The 16,713-nt window shown below is 41.2% G+C and overlaps 1 protein-coding gene across 10 annotated transcripts in view; it reads right to left on the bottom strand.

The window, feature by feature from the left end:
* MITF (melanocyte inducing transcription factor) overlaps positions 1-16,713 on the bottom strand; it is a 209,298-nt gene that overhangs the window by 183,575 nt on the left and 9,010 nt on the right. Inside the window, exon 1 of one of the 10 annotated variants that reach the window (XM_074344478.1) lies at positions 3,978-4,095. The exons of 8 other annotated variants lie outside the window; for them this stretch is intronic. The gene's annotated coding sequence lies outside the window, so the exon portion shown is untranslated. Of the gene's footprint in view, positions 1-3,728; positions 3,750-3,977; positions 4,096-16,713 lie in introns of those variants that run through there. One more of the 10 variants, XM_074344484.1, reaches the window with a different exon arrangement.

Consider the following 16,713-nt stretch of genomic DNA (forward strand, 5'->3'; position numbering starts at 1 on the left):
TGCTCAAGTAACTTACAAATACACAGTAATCTATAACTGTCTGTGTACTTAACTGTGTCTCTCATTAGAATATAGGCTTCCTGAGGGCAGGGACCATGTCTGTTTTATTCACCATTGCATTTCCCAGGCACCTGGTGATGCAACGAATGAATAAATGAGCAGTTACTACTGCTACCAGTAAGCAATATGCACACAACCTTACTTTTGCCCTCATTGCCCTTAAAATCTGTGACTGAGGTCTGTCTTGCAATCACGAGCTCTCTTTGGGGTTGAATGCTGCATGTGTATCATCATTCCTCACAAAGACTATTAAGCTGGAACCATCGTAACTGGCCTCCGTGACACCAGACCTTGGCCATCCTCCAACCTGTTCTTCATTTGGCAGCCAGAGTGCTATTCCTCTGCTTAAATCCAGCCATGCTATGCTCCCTGGTGCTCCAACCACGCTGAAAAGCTTACACTCTCCCAAAGGCACCACACTGCACTGCCCTGCCACATCTCCTGCCTCCCCGGAAGGCCCTCCTCTCATCTGCTTGGCAGTCATCTTCCAGTAATGAACTCAAACTCTATTTATTCTGTGAGACTTTCCTCTTCCCTTCTTCACCACTCTGTCTTTTGTCCCCAAAGGTGCAATTACAAACCCAGCATCATATTCATGTCACTGCGAGTTACAAGAAGGCAGGGTTCATGTCTTAATGGCTGGCCATGCTATCGCTAGGACACTGTCTGGCATGTAGCAGGTGTTCAACAATCACTGCCTAGATGGATCAATGGGTTTTGGAAAATAAGGGTGGAAAACTTTGTTAAGCTTATCATTTATTGGCCTCCTACTCCACTGGAGGAATATTGTCTGTACCCATTCATTCAGTTCTACCTTTAGCTGCTAAGTCTACCAGAAAAAGGGTAGATATTATTGAACTGAGGGACGATGATGCGTGCTGTTATTGTTTAAGTGAACACCTGCTGACCAGGAACCTCACAGAATATTGCCTCCTTTTAACTGGGCTTGAGGTATCAAAAACAAAATGACCCCAAATCAAGGAGCCGTGGTAAGGGCCCTCAGAGAGAAGACACTGCTGAGACAACAAGTTTTGCCTCTAGTGTCCAAGGTGAGACGTGGACATCTGGTGCACTAAATTCAGCTCCTTCTGTGTTCACAGGACAAAAGGAAGTGATTGTAGGCAACATTTAGCATGGCGCAGCCAGAGGAAGGAACAGCCAAGTACCACACAGGCCCTTGATCTAGTCCCGACCCTTCAATGAACATAAGAAGAGAAAGAGTCTTCATACACACTTAGCTGAGGGTCACACGATTACTTGGTGGCACAGCTGAGCCTGGAACCAGGCCTCCTAATATGTTCATTCATTCAACATTTATTGAGTGACTGCTAGGTTCTGCATGGTACCATTTGCTGGGATAAAATGATTAAAGATATTCATGGTCATCAACCTAGTGAAATTCACAGTTCATTTGACGCCTAATCCATAGGCCCCCTTCTACCTTATAAATGTCTTTCCAACTCCCACCTCCTCTCAGCTACAAAACTCTCATTTTTTTTGACATTCCGACATTTCCTACATAAATATAAAAATTCTTTTTTTAAAAGTACCTCATTCCAAATAATTCAACCAATTCGTAACCAATCTTTCTTTCCCCTCCATGACTCTATTTATCCAAACTTTTAAAAACTCACATTTAACCAAAAACTCCACAGTGATCTTTGAAATATTTTTCAGATAGCTGTATCATTCCCAAATCTTATCATCAAAGAACTCACCATCACAACACTAGAAGGAAGTATCAGCTAAGCGTATAAGAGATCCTATAATTCACATTTTCCAGAGGTTAAACAATCATCACTTATACTCAGGTACTCAAACCAGTGCTGGTTTTTACAGTAAGATAATTCTTTTATTCCTAATCCAAATCCTACCACTAAAAGTAAAACTAAATCCACTGTATCATCAAAGACAAGAGAAAAACCCAGGCACCATCTTAACACCAAAGAGTATAGTACATGATTTTGGTCCACAATTCTTCTCTTTAATCTTTTTCTCTTTAAAAATTAGAAAAAAAATAATTAGTCGGAAAATTAAGCAAGAAAAGGGACTGCTCTGAAATCTTAAATAATTTAGACAAAAAAAAATTTTTCAAAGGAAGTAATTACCCTGAAAGAAATATTTATGTACCTATAATTTTTCACTAAGGACTTTCCATTTGATTCTGGAATAAACACATGATTTTTCAAATTCATGGTCTGCAAAATCCCAAGGCACTAAGCAGCCCTTATTTCCATAGAGTAAAAAGACACATTCTGGTCTTATTCTAAACAGGACACCAGAAAACAAAACTAATCCTGTGAACAAACAAATCTTAGCTAAAACTCATTGAAATAATCCAAATGGTTTCCATTCCAGGGAAAATAGTAAGTCAGCAGTTTGCATACGGCTGCCTTTTCCAAATACACAAAATAAGCAAAAACACCACCAGAGGAAAGTGCAAATGCTGAACCCTTTCTATTTCTGTTTCCAGGGATGGCAGTTTGATCAATACAGCAGCCCGCGCAGCGCTCTGCCCCCGTCCACGCACACCTGCAGGTGGCCCCCGCTGTCCCGCCCAGAGAGCCCCGAGGACTCCCAGGACGAGGTCCAGGGAGCCATCCATCAAATCACAAAGAGAGAGACAAGAAAGCCTGGGCCCCAGATTCCACCTGCTACAGCAAGGCCAGGAAAGCCAGAAAAAAATTAATGTTTGAAGATGTCTAGCAACCAGAACTATCACCAAGAACACACAGACTCTACACCAGAAAACAAGAGAGACGGAGGTAGACAGTCCTTAAAGAACACAAGACTCTGGAGGGAAAAAAATAAATAAATAAATGAATCACAACCCTTCACCTACTACCATTAACAGCCTGGAGCTGGCGAAGGACTGCTGAGTAAAAATCTTCTATATAAGGAAACCTACTTAAGGGAAGTATTCAAAACCCTTCACCCAGAACAGAAGACAACCCAACGTGCAAAAGCCTAAGGGGGGAAAGTCTATCTGAGGTTATCAAAGAGCCTATTAAGGTAGCATCCTAAAAACTACATTATTTTTTGAACAAACAACATTAACAGAAAAAAGGAAAATTGCTGCTTTAACTTCAATATAGAGAACTTACTCCCAAGTCCTCCTACAGAACTTGAAAGGACAATAATTAGTCAAGAAAACAGCAAAATGAGGAAGTGGTATTCTCTTACAATTTCTGTTAATCCCCACCAGCTGTAATTTAGGAAATTCAGTGACATCAGCATTTACATCGGATCCAACAAGAAAGACAGTCCTACGACTGCGGAATCATATGAGAAGGCGGGGGAAAGAAATTTGGGGGCGACTGGAAAACACATTTGAAGACATGGAAAATTAATTCACTTTGCAGTGAATCACTTCAACAGCTTCAAACACCAACACTGCCAAAAATAACAGAAAAAGTGGGAAAGGAAGCACCAGCACTCCAAACCTAATCAAATGAAGCCAGTGGAACTTCTGAAAAAAAAAAGTTCACTGAAACAAGTGAACTGAGCATTTCTGAAAACCAACAGAAAGCAACCTACCCACCTGTGAATGACAAGAACTGAAGACTCAATGCTGTATAAAGACTGTCACTCTTGGGGAAAAGAAAAAAAAAAATCTCCTAGACAAGAACTTGTAAAAGTTGAGTTGCTTTGGTTATTATTTGCATTACCTTCTTGAAGACAGGTAGAGTCCATTCCATGGTCTCCTTTTCCCCAGAGAGAGAAAAGAGCTCGTAAGAAAACCACTGAAGTACTTTCGAGGGGCCCCATCCAAGTTCAGAGATGGACCCAGAACAGGTCTGAATTCCCAGCATAAATGCCAACCATCAGCTTTTTCACTCGAGTCAGAGTCAGAGGGAGAAGAAACCACACCAAACGTGATTGACCAAACAACCTGGAGAAGAGGTGGGAACACTCACCAGGGCTGCCTTGGCCCTTGGGCGGAACATTGAGTCCACTGAACCGTCTCAGAAAGGAGATTTTTACCCAGATGCGACTGAGGCTGCTATGCCGCCCGCTTACAGGCACCTTCTCTCAACACTAGGAGGGCTGGATGAGAGACGGAGTGATAATTAATAGGATCCCCGGCTGCGGGAGCCAGCTTCTTTAACAAACCATAATTGTTGCCTACTTAAAATGACAGGGAGTGCAGCCAGGAAGGAGGGAGGTGCTAACAATGGGAATAATAAAAGGTAAAATAGACTTTACATCAACAGGTTACTTGGCTGCCATTCAAAACTACCTCCTTATCTACAGATTCAGTTACTAATGACGGCAAGTAAATTGAAAATCATATGGAGGATGACGAGAGATCAATAATTCTTCCAGAAATATTACCGCAGACATAAGGTCTCCCCTCGATGCATTCTCTGACCCCTCAAAATGTCGAAAATTGATCATGAAGATAATTATCAATTTGTACATGATACCATATTGCAACATTTTTTCCTTCAGTGATATTTTCAATTTGGGAATCATTGGAAAATATCCAGCCTGTTGAGAAACTGTTAACAGCAGCCACAGACAGAGTGTACGTTTCCTATTCTGAAATGAACACAATCTCCTTGCATCCTCTCTGGGAAAGAAAAAGGATTTAGCTCAAAAGTTTCTTTTATCAGAATAACTAAAGATTTCTGGCAAGGTAAAAGACAATTAGTACACAGTGTCTCCAGTTTCTCCTCCCAACCCCAGGAAATTAGACAGCCCATCAACCTGTAAGACTGATTACCAAACATTCAACTAAACAATATCCCCCAGAGAAGACCAGTATCTCCTACACATGCTCCACCAAGAAATAGACCAATGTACCTCTAACATCTTTAGATGCCCGGTGACATGGGGAGATGAGGATTCTATCTTCTGCCAAGAGGAGACGTCTACAGAGAGAAACCAGGGCAGCAGGCACATAGTTTCAACATGACTAATGCTGACCAAAACTCTTCATAAAATCAACTCCACAGGTAAAGACCCACCTCGTTCAGTCACCCAGGAAATCCCTGGCTCTCGGATGGTACTGCAGAAGATACCCTGATGCTCTTCAAAAAAACAGATCATTGCAAGACTAAGGGCTTCAGCCCAGGAATCCCTACTGATAACATCTCATGGAAATCTCCAACATTTCTCATCGTAGTTAAAGATATATGGGAGATAGTAAATCAGGAGAAGCACTAAAAATTCAAATTGTTTATGTTTTTCTTAATATGCATGAGAATTAGGTGCTTCTTTTTTTTTTATTGTTGGTCTTTTTTCCTTCCCACCAATAAAAAAGAAGAATGCTTTTACATTCATCCTGTGAATCTCTAGCCCATCACTCCTGGAACCCACTAAGTATACGGCTCATCATTAAAGCCATCAAGTAGTATTTTTATAACTTCTCCCTCTCTATTAGATCATTACAGCCTTTTATTGAAAATATTTAACTCAATACTTTGCAATGACTAATGTTCCTAACACCCACATGTTAAGGCAGAAGTTATGTTCATTACACAACATTATGATGTTTCAAGACCTTTGGCATTCAAAGATAAACAGTCCTAAATGTAATCGACTGGCTACAACTTCATAAAGACATACAGGAAAAGCAATTAACAAGCCAGGCTAGAGAGGGAGAGAGACATATATGGGAAACATCAAGATGGTAGGAGCTACATGTTCAGTGGTAGACCACAGGTTACATATGTAGATACGACTCCTTGATGTCATCAGCTTGGGCCATTCAAAGAAGATCTTTAAGGAGGAAGGAGGAAAATCTACAACTTACACACCACACCCGTGTGCGTGATTAAGTATTCACCATCCCACCTTTTGTTACCTTTCTTGAAGCCTTCACAGCCTACCTCCTTTCCATCATCAGAAACAGCTTTGAAACAAAGGACTATGCAGCCAAGCATTCTGTGAGCACCTTTAATAGACAGATCTATTTATCTTGGATTCAGATGTTCAACCACACCCAGAGTCTGTGTCTTGACTTCATCAGAAACCTTGTCCTCTTTCTACTCCAAAATCAACATAAGCTGTTGCCCTTATCACTTCCTATCCTGCCTCCCCCTCCATACTACAGCATATGCAGTCACCACCTCAGCAGGGTACCTATGAGGGCACGCTTTTTTTTTTTTGGAACTATAGTCAGTTGCAATGTGTCAATCACTGGTGTACAACATGTTTCAGTCATACACATACATACATATATTCCTTTTCACATTCTTTTTCATTATAGGTTACTACAAGATATAGTCAAGAGGGTAGGCTTTGAAGTCAAACAGTCCCTTGTTTAAGTCTTGGTTCCACCCTTATTTGAATGACTTTAGGCAAAGTGACTTACAATGGCCAAGCCTCAAAGTCTTTACCTATAAAATGGGATCCTACCTACCTCATAGAATTAAATTACATAAAGCATTTGAAATGTAGGTGTCTTAATATGTTTCTAATGCAACTAGATCTGAATTATTCATTCCTGTTCTTTCAGCTTCTTGACTTTTCTAAGACAGGAAAAAATCTGAAAAAGTAAAATTACATAGGTATCTTCCTCATCCCAGGACAAAGACAGATGGACACACACACACACCATGCACATACACACACCACGCACGTACACATACAAACTAAAGAAGCCATTCTTTTTATAATATGCAAGGATACATTATGAAAATGTGAAAGGTAGGCTCCAGATGCAAGGCAGAAAAAGAGGCAACTTTCAATCCTTTAACTGCATTATTCTACAATTTTCACTACTTTAGTAACCCTACAGGGCTTCAGTCTCCAAAATGTAGACGATATTAAAGCACCAATGGAAGACACAGCCTGTTGTAAGGACTTGGGAGATGCTAGGAGCTGCTGTATTGTTGTTGCTGTCCATGTTTCTTTGTTGTTATTAAATTGTCTGATCTATCTGCTATGCCACTCGAAACTACCAGACCTACTGAAGACAAATCTCTTCTTCCCTCCTTCCTAAAAGAATTCCAAGCATACTCAACAAGTACTAAATTAATGTTTACCATCATGACTATGCTTACAACTATCTTATGCCAATTTTCAATACACTGAGAAGTCAGACGCATCACCTTTATCTTCTAGGGCCATGAGTAAGCTGAGCCTGGTTACTTCAAAAACAGCCTGCAGGAGAATTTCTAAACCGTTTTATTGCTTTCTGCTGGATTCTTCAGCAATGGTCCCCATAATTTCTCTGTGTTCCTTTCATAGCTCCCCAGTCTAACTCTTCATCTTCTAAAGAACAGTAGAAATTATATCAAAATAAACAGTAACATAGATGAACTGCCCCACATTAAAGATCTATAAGCGATGGGCCATTTTTATTGGCAAGTAAACTGGTAAAAGTGGAAGCCCAGGTGCCTGGAACACCTTGCTTATTGTGGCTTCATGCACACTCCACAACAACGTTGGAGCAGACAGTGTCTGAAATTGTTTTCCCTGGTGAACATGCTTTTTAGCTCAGAGAAAGAACTGCCAGAGAAAGACAGAAGCTAGAAATAACTTTTAATATAGTCGACCCTCATTATTTGTGGATTCTCTGTTTGCAAATTCACCTAATTGCTGAAATTTATCTGTAACCCCAACATTAATATTCGCAACACTGTCACAGTCATTTGTGGACAGAGAAGTGAGACATTTGAGTTACCCACAATGTGAATTCCCAACTGAGGTCAAACAAGGTGACTCTCTGCCTTCTTGTTCCAGCTCTCACATGGGAAACAAGTGTCCTTTGAGGGGATTTATTTAGTGCTATGCTTTTTGTGGTTTTTTTGTTCATGACTTTACTGATTGCCCCCCAAGCCTACCTACTTGTAAAGTGCTGTCTAGTGTTGCTAAGGCTGGGTGGTTCCTTACAGAGAAAACACAGGTGTTAGACAAGCTTCCCTCAGACAGGACTTACCAGGCTGTTGGCTGTGAGTTCAATGTTAGTGAACCAATAATTATTAAATAAATGTCTTATATAACAAGGTTATATATCAATCGGCTGACAAATATGCTGTGACCACAGGCTCACAGGAACCTACCTATTTCTTCTAGGAGCAATGGTTCAGTGTTCGAGAATTAAGTGTTCATCGTGACTTTATACAACAGAACTGCACAAATAACAAGAGTGACTGTGTTTATTTCCTCTCTTACCACCAACAGCAGTAACAGCAATCAGTGCCCCTACTAACTGAATGTATTCAGCATTTCACATACAGCAGGCATGTGACACATGATCTTCTATCATCTTCACAGCTATCCAAGAAGAAAATACTTTTATCCTCACAATTTAGGTGAGAAAACAGGTTCAAAAAACCTTAGCAAGGGTCCACAGCTAATAAGAAAAAAGAGGCAAGGTATTTTCTTACACATTTTCCTGATAGAGTTTAACAGAGTTCCCTAAAGTTACTGATCCTTTCCAGCATGCCATTAACACCTCATCATTGTGGTCATTCTTTATGCAAGAAATATTTATTAGGGGAAAGGGGGTAGGAAGGGCTAAATTTGGAAGTTTGAGATTTGCAAATGTTAGCCACTATAAATAATAATAGATTTTTTTAAAAGTTTCTTCTGTATAGCACAGGGAACTATCTTTAATATCTTGTAATTGAGGCGGGAAGCCCCATAAAAAGACCTGCAGGACCCCCAGGCAGGGCCACTACTCTCGTGCTGGAACCACCCGTTTCCCTGGCCCAGAGGCTCTATCTCACTTTTTGCCTCTGAAACGGCTAACTTACGCCTAAAATGCTATTGGTTCCCTGAGCTCACTTCTGATTGGTTATTTCCTTCACTCCTGATTGGTTATTACTCTCAATTCTGATTGGTCCACTTCCCCAACTTCTGATTGGTCCATTTGTAGTACTTCATTTGCATGGAGCTCACTCCTGATTGGTCATTTCTCTCACTCCTGATTGGTCTATTTCTACAAAGCTTGTTCCTAGTTGGTCAACTTTTGTTATACTTTATTTGCATATGATGTTGCAAAGTGTAAACTAGCACCCTACAAAGGCCTGTGTAAACCTAGAGATGGGGTTCAGAGCTTGGAGTGTCAACTCCTCTGGGCCCGCTGGCGTAAAAAACCTGAGTTCTCCAACTCTCCGAGTGCTGCTTGGTCTCTCGCCTGGATCCAGGTTGCTGTCACAACTGAGCTGTAACACCGAGCTGTAACACTGAGCTGTAGCACATTTTTCCACAACATAATAATCTTTAAAAAAAAGAATATCAAAATGAATATATGTATTTATATGCATGATTGGGATATTGTGCTGGACACCAGAAATTGACACATTGTAACTGACTGTACTTCAATTAAAAAAAAAAAAAAGATTGAAAGGAAAAAAGAAAAGAAATATTTATTGGAAATTCACTGTCCTGGATCCTGCAGGTGACCAGTGAACTAACAACTTCCCTGTTCCCGTGGGTTCTCTTTCAAGTGAGGATGGACAGACAGTAAAGTAGTATTACTTATCAACTTATATATAGGTAGAAAACACTTGATTTCTTAAAATACACAATAAGGGCTTCAAAATAGGTGACAGTTAAAGGCAGTCTTCAGTGAATATCAGTTTAAAATATATTTCTCACTTATATAGGAGCTCTTACATTATGTATGATTTCACTTATATGTGAAATTAAAAAAAAATAGAGCTCATAGATACAGAAAACAGAATGGTGGTTGTCAGAGGCAGGTTTGGGGGTGGGTGAAATGAGTGAAGGTGGTCAAAGGGTGCAAAATTTCCAGTTATAAGGTAAGTCAGTCATGGGAATGTAATGTACAGCATGGTGACTCTAGTTAATAATACTGCATTGCAATAAGCAACAAGGGTATACTGTATAGTACAAGCAATTATAGCCATTATCTTGTAATAACTTTTAATGGAATATAATCTGTAAAAATATTGAATCATATTGCTGTACACCTAAAACTAATATAATATTGTGAATCAACTATACTTCAATTAAAAAGTTAAATAAACTGTTTAAAACAAAAAGCCAGAACAGAACAAAACAAAATACCATATTGCATATCTGAAAGTTGCTAAGGGAGTAAATCTTAAAAGTTCTCATCACAAGAAAAAAAATTTTGTAACTATGTACGGTGACAGATATTAACTAGACTTACTGGGGTGACCATTTCCCAACATACACAAATGTCAAATCATTATGCTGTGCACCTGAAACTAACATAATATCATAAAGTCAACTATACCCCAAGAAAAATAGCAATTTTTACATTGATTACATTCTGACTTGGTAATGTTTTGGATGTACTGGATTAAAAAGCATACTACTCGCATTTAATAGTCACTTAAATATATTTCTTCCCCAGGGTAAGTGATGTGACCACCAATAGGCTCTTTTCCTCCTCCAGAAAGAGCTCCTCTGGCCCTTGATGACCTAATCCGGGTTCCATGCCAGCCCTTGGCAGCCACCCATTTGCCAAAAGCAACAGCAATTGAAGATTGACCTTTTTTGTTCACCATTATCTCCTGACTCCACAGTAGACTCAAAAACTATTTACTGAGTATCATTCTACCTCATGGGCAAGGAAAATTTGCCCAAGGATCTTGCAAATAATTCCCAAATCATGACTCTGAGAAAATAAGAGTCGGATTTCTTCACATCAATCCACTGAGACATCCAAGAAATAAACCTACTCTGAAAACTCCCCAAACTGCCTTACCCATTTCCTCTTCCCCTAGTTATGGGTGTCGTCATTCTCAGCTGCAGCCTACACCACTTCATCCTGCTTTCTTGCTCAAATGCAAAGCTCAGATGCCCGTCAGACTGGTCCACTCCTGAGCAACCTTCTCAGGCTTCATTCTGTCCTATGCTCATGAATTCTCCACTGTAAAGCATCTAACTCAATGCATCTTTTGCTTCTGTTTGTGAATGTGTGGGTGGGTGGGTGGTGGGGTGGGAGGTGCTTCAATCACTCAGGAAGAGGAAAACTGTAATTTTCCCTGTTTCTTTATAAAACTCAGGAAAGGAACTGTTTGGACAAGAATTAAATTTCAATTGGTCAGGACAATACTGGAAAAAGGCTGCAAATACTCTGGGAAAAGCTGCCTTGAGAATCCTATATGTGTTTGTATAAATTTATGTTTCTCGTAGAAGATGTCTCCCGTTAATTGGTGATCAAACTAGTTCCCATCCCTCTGCACGCAACAGCTGATAGCTGGAGGAAGTGGTCCAGAAGACTGCTGAGTGACAACCAAGTGTAAGTCCAGGTTGGAAAACTTACTGCATATATCCCAAATATGCGAGAATGGACCACATGGTTGGGGGTTTTAAACTATAGAGAGTCTAATTGTTCTTTATGTACTTAACAGTGACAAAACCCTGGCAGAGTCAGCAGCACCTGCACAGGTGAACCACGTCTTTGATTCTTATATAAACCCCTAAATTCTTACAGCAGTGACACCTGCAGGAGCACCTGGGCGCAGCAGCAGGCAGAGAGCAGCAACAATGCAGGTAGGGCAGCAGGTGTAGCGGAAACCGGGGCATCGGGGACAGCAGCCAGCACCCACTGCACCCTTACTACAGGTGGTAGTCTCACTACCTCACTGCTTCTTCACAGTCATCCAATGTGGCAGGCACCCTCGTTACCCAGGTAACACATCGAAGCTATAAGTGATCATGCACCCACTCATGCGTGCAATGTAATGGGAACTTTCCTCCTGAGAAAGAGGATATCTTCTTCAAGGTATCTGTCTTCAAGGTAACACCCCTTTCTGCTTTCCAGGGATCAGTTCAGCCACAGGTTTTGGGGGGAACTTTGTGAGGCTCAAGCACACCATGCCATCTGATTGTCGTGATGTCACAATGTACACATCTACCAAAGTATCAAGTTACGCACCTAAAATTTACACAGTTCTTACTTGTCAATTATACCTTGATAAAGCTGGAAAAAAGAAAAGCAAGCCATTGCGTTGGTGTGGATAAAAACATTTAAAACTTAGGTTCTAGACTCTAAAATAGCTCTGCATTGCTGCTTGGAGGAGAAAACCCTAGAAAAGTGAAAGATATAAAGATTTTGAGATTCAAGAATACAGGGTATTAGGGCTTATACTGGAGAAACAGAACTGTATCAGGAGGCTGTCTGGTGAAATGTGAAAAGATAAAGCAGGAACTCTCTACAGGCCAAGTTGAAACGTGACAGTTAGGAATGATAGGGAGTCTTGAGGACACCACCGTGGAGCTGAACGGCTACCCTGCATGGTGTTGCAAAACCCCAGTTAGTGCATCTTATTATTTATTCCTCCACCTGGCCATAGTCTATCATTATGATGAAAGGAACCATGCTGATACAGACAGAGATTGTTCTGGGAACAAAAGTAATGCCTTACCTGTAAATAGCACGTGCTATCTCTAAACACCTCCCTGTTAGGCACCCACAGTTCACCACTATTTGACCTGCACCAACTCCCAGAGATCCGGATGCTGATCATCCAGCTGAGGGGTGATTTGGTCCTACTCCGCTTCTCTTCAGTGGGCCCTCTTCTTTTCCTGCTGACTGCCTTGGAGTCCTTTTCTCTTAATAAAAGGATCCAAAACTAAAAATTAATTTCAAGTCCAAAACCTTGTTGGTGCTGGGGACACAGATGGAACCAGAATGAGGGCCTGGTTATGAGGACAAGAGCCAGGCTCTGGGCTGAGCACTTCACCCACGTATTTCTTTTAATGCACACAATTACACTACAACCTAGTTCACACAATTACCCATTCACTCCACTTAGTCCTCTGTTGAAATAAAGGCTACACGAATAACTTGACCAGAGATTTTTTTAAAAAAAAGCCAGTAGGTGGTCAAATTGGAATTTAAGCTAAAATTCCTTTTTACTCTGAAGGTTAAACCCAGAACTCTAGACTTCTTAGACTGGTTAGGGCTCTTAACCAGTTTACAATAAGAACAGATTCTCTGCCAAAGAGCAGCAGGGCTTTTTGTCTGGAGGAGGTCAGCATGCAGCAAAAGGAAAAAATAAAAATAAAAATGCTTGGGTCTACGTGGATTAAACATCAGAGGAGGTCAAGTGTCCTGGTGAGTAAGGATTCCAGCAGTGTCTTACAGGCCCAATTTGCCTGACACAGCACTGGCCCCACCCTGCCCTCTCCAGGACGTGGACAGCCTGGTGAGACTCACAATGAGGGGAACGATCTGTTATGTCAAGACAACCTTACACACAACAAAACAGAGGCTGGCTGGTCGCAGTCACCCCGCCCCTCTGTTTTGGAAGCTCCCACACTCTACAAACTGTCTGGAATTCATTAAGACGGGAAAACAGGCTGACAGTCGTATTTCAAATTTTATTCAGCAGAAGTTTCGTGAAAAACAATTTGGTCATGTGGGCACACTCAAAACCACCATCACCCTGTTTCTCAACCAGATCACTCAGTCAGGTGACTGCAGTGTGCTTCGAGTTCCACACTTCATGAGCCTCCACTAAACTACAACCCTCTGACATCTGGGCCAGGGCTCCTTATGGGAGTAAAGCTAGGTTACTTTACTCAGAGATCACATGTGGACAACCAAGAATCCTACCTGGTTTCACTAACATAAATCTGATGGCTAACCTTCTAGAGGGGATTTTCCTTTTTTTTCTTTTCTTTTTCCTTTTTTTTTTTTTTTTTTTTTGTTTTGTTTATGGAGGTACAGGGATTGAACCCAGGACCTTGTGCATGCTAAGCACGTGCTCCACCACTGAGCTATACTCCTCGCCCCCCCCCCTTTTTTTCCTTAACCAATGAGTAATTACTATCAATGATCGTCTCTGGCCTGACCATAACAAGCAATACCCCAATTTTTTTCTTCACAAAATGTATTCCAATCCACGGTATTTTTCATTCCAAAAGAGTAATACAAAAATAAGTCAATGTGGAGACATAGGATTTATGGTAAAAGCATTAGGGAAGTGGTTTGCAAACTTCCGTGTGTATCAGCACCTCCTCGGGGGCTTGCTAAAAAACAGACTGCTGGGACACCCGCCCACCCCCACCCACCCCTGCCAACACCAACCATTTCTGGTTCAGGAGGTCTGGGGTTGAGTCTGAGAATGTGCATCTTGAACAAGTTTCTAAGTGACACCGAAGCCGCTGCTCTGGAGGCCACATTGTGAAAACCACTGCACTAAGGTGGTGGTGGCGGTGGTGGATACAGTGCTGTTGTCAGAAAGTGGGGTGGTGATTTTAATCAATGAACCGGGAATAGGAAGCCTTGCATAGAGGTGGGATTCAGACAGTGGATCAGCTCAGGCAGTCTCCATTCGGGTGGTAGAAAATCCAAATTAACCATGTTTACTCAGAAAAAGAACTTATTGGTTAAAAAAAAAAAAAAAAACCAAACAGAAAAGTCTAAGGATCAACCTAACCAAAGGTGGGCACAACTTGATCCAGGAATCAAAACCCTACTACGAGAGCCATGGCAGTGATGGCCAGCTAGCCACCAAAAGGGTGATCTCTTTTCTCAGGCAGAGTTGTTGCTGCCCAGCTAGGGTCTCTAATTCCCACTCCCCAGCCCTGCATCCAGAAAGACATATGAAACTGGTCCTTGGCAAGAGAATTTGAGCAGAAGTGAGGCCTGCCACTTTTGGACCTTAGTTATACCTTATCTTCTTCCTTTCCACCACCAGATACAAAAGATGCCAGGGTTCTAGGGCAAGTGCAGAATCAGAAGACAGAAGGAGCCTGGGTTCTTGATTAGTCACACGGAGGAAAGCCACCTGCCAACCGGGAATTACTACACATATGACCATCGCCTGCCACTTCGTTACAGCAACTAATATTAACCCAATACAAGAACTTAGTTTTTTTCTGCCTCTAAGGTAAGATTTTGTTCTCAAGCAGAACATTTCCCAAGTTCAAGATCAATGGAATTAAAGGGAGACTCTCTTTCTGTTGGCATCCAAACAAATTCCTGGGATTCGTGCTCATTAGTCAACACAGACCTCTCTAAAACATGCTAGAGAAAAGTGCCTAGGCCTGTGTCAAACGCTCCACTCCAAAGCCATGAAACCGAAGCACATGGGCTAAGAATGTGGGGAGAGGCTGTTAAAGGAATTTGAAAAAGTGACTATGGGCAGGCAAAATCAAAATGTCCACTAGGAAACACAGAAGGAAAGGGAAGTTGGCTGCCAGTGAGATGTAGTTAGAAAGATGTCAGGTATATGAACCCAAGAGTGAGAAAAAGGGGATCCCTAGGCCAGCAGAGTGACATGTGACATCTCTGACTCCAAAGACAAACCCCAACTAATTGTTCTTGCCATTCAGCCCGCTGCCATTAAAGCTCACATTTTCATGACTGTGACACTATGAAGTGCCGTCAGACCCTCTGGTTCATTTCTGAATCAACAAGGATTTAAAGCATCCATATGTAATCAGTATCATGAGAACTGCATTCCTAGATGCCATCACTTAGCATTTACACGTCTAGCATTTATCTAGATAAGACATTATTAGTGTTTATCTACTTAAAGACCAGTGGATAAATGACCATGCTAAGGTGATGCAAGCTGTGGTTCCAAAAAGTCTACCTGCCGATTGTCCAGTACACCCCAAGCCAGGGGCCAGTCTCTCACAAGTTGTTCTCCAAGCATACTTCCTTGCAGCAAATGGGCAAACTTTTGTTTGAAATGTCACCAGGAAATCATGGCAATGGCTTGTATTTTTAGAGACTGTTTTATGCAAGCAACTGTAAACCCTTCCTTTAACAATATATAGAAGTTTCAAGAATGCATAGTTAGTGTCATCCTCTTCCCTTGAAAGTAACTGACCCTAGCTGGCCCCTGGTGTGTATATATAAATATAGATAGATAGATAGATAGATAGACAGACAGACAGACAGACACTTACCTACCCAGTCCTTTTGATGGAGAAGGGACTGTTACGATAGCTGTGTGTCTACCCAGGGACTCAATTCTAGAGAACGAGGTCCAGCTGTTTGGGACAAGTGCATGCAAGAGAAACTATGTGGCTGCATCTCATTGAGGTGCCCTGGTACACTTTATAAGGTCTGTGCTGGGTTCCAAGTTAAAGCGGAAAACCATCCTTAGGATTTCTGTGTGCTTTTCCTTTCATCAAGTTTCAAATCTCTAGTCATAAAAATAAAATGTATGTATTGAAAACCACACTTTCTACACAGCGAAAAAAAAATGTGACAATGAATACATGTATGTTCATGTATAACTGAAAAATTGTGCTCTACACTGGGATTTGACACAACATTGTAAAATGACTGTAACTCAATTTAAAAAAAGTAAAAAAAAAAAAAAAAGAAAAGAAAAGAAAACCACACTTTTTGGAACCAGTTAGTATTTAGGAACATATTACAATAAAGGTACCAAAGTAAATATACAGTGTTTCTATCTGCCAATTATTTCCTAATTTCACATGGTTTATAACCTCAACCATCAGGCTAAATAAATCTTCTCTGCCTCTAATCTTCCTCCCATGGAAGTCAAGCTTCCCAGAAGGAAAACCTATCCTACAAACAACAGCTATACGTGCTCCTAACAGTGGGGATGACTTGACCACTTCTCATCTGCCCTTGACCACGTGGGAAAACAGGGGAAAGGGTATGAGTGATTCAGCAAGTTATCCGAGTCTGGGGCAGAGGCGGGGTGGGGAGGGCACAGGCCACAGACGCCCTCCTGAAATTGCGCAATAACCCACAATCTTCTTATAGAA

Source organism: Camelus bactrianus, chromosome 17, assembly GCF_048773025.1.
Source record: "Camelus bactrianus isolate YW-2024 breed Bactrian camel chromosome 17, ASM4877302v1, whole genome shotgun sequence".
Classification (NCBI taxonomy): Eukaryota; Metazoa; Chordata; class Mammalia; order Artiodactyla; family Camelidae; genus Camelus; species Camelus bactrianus.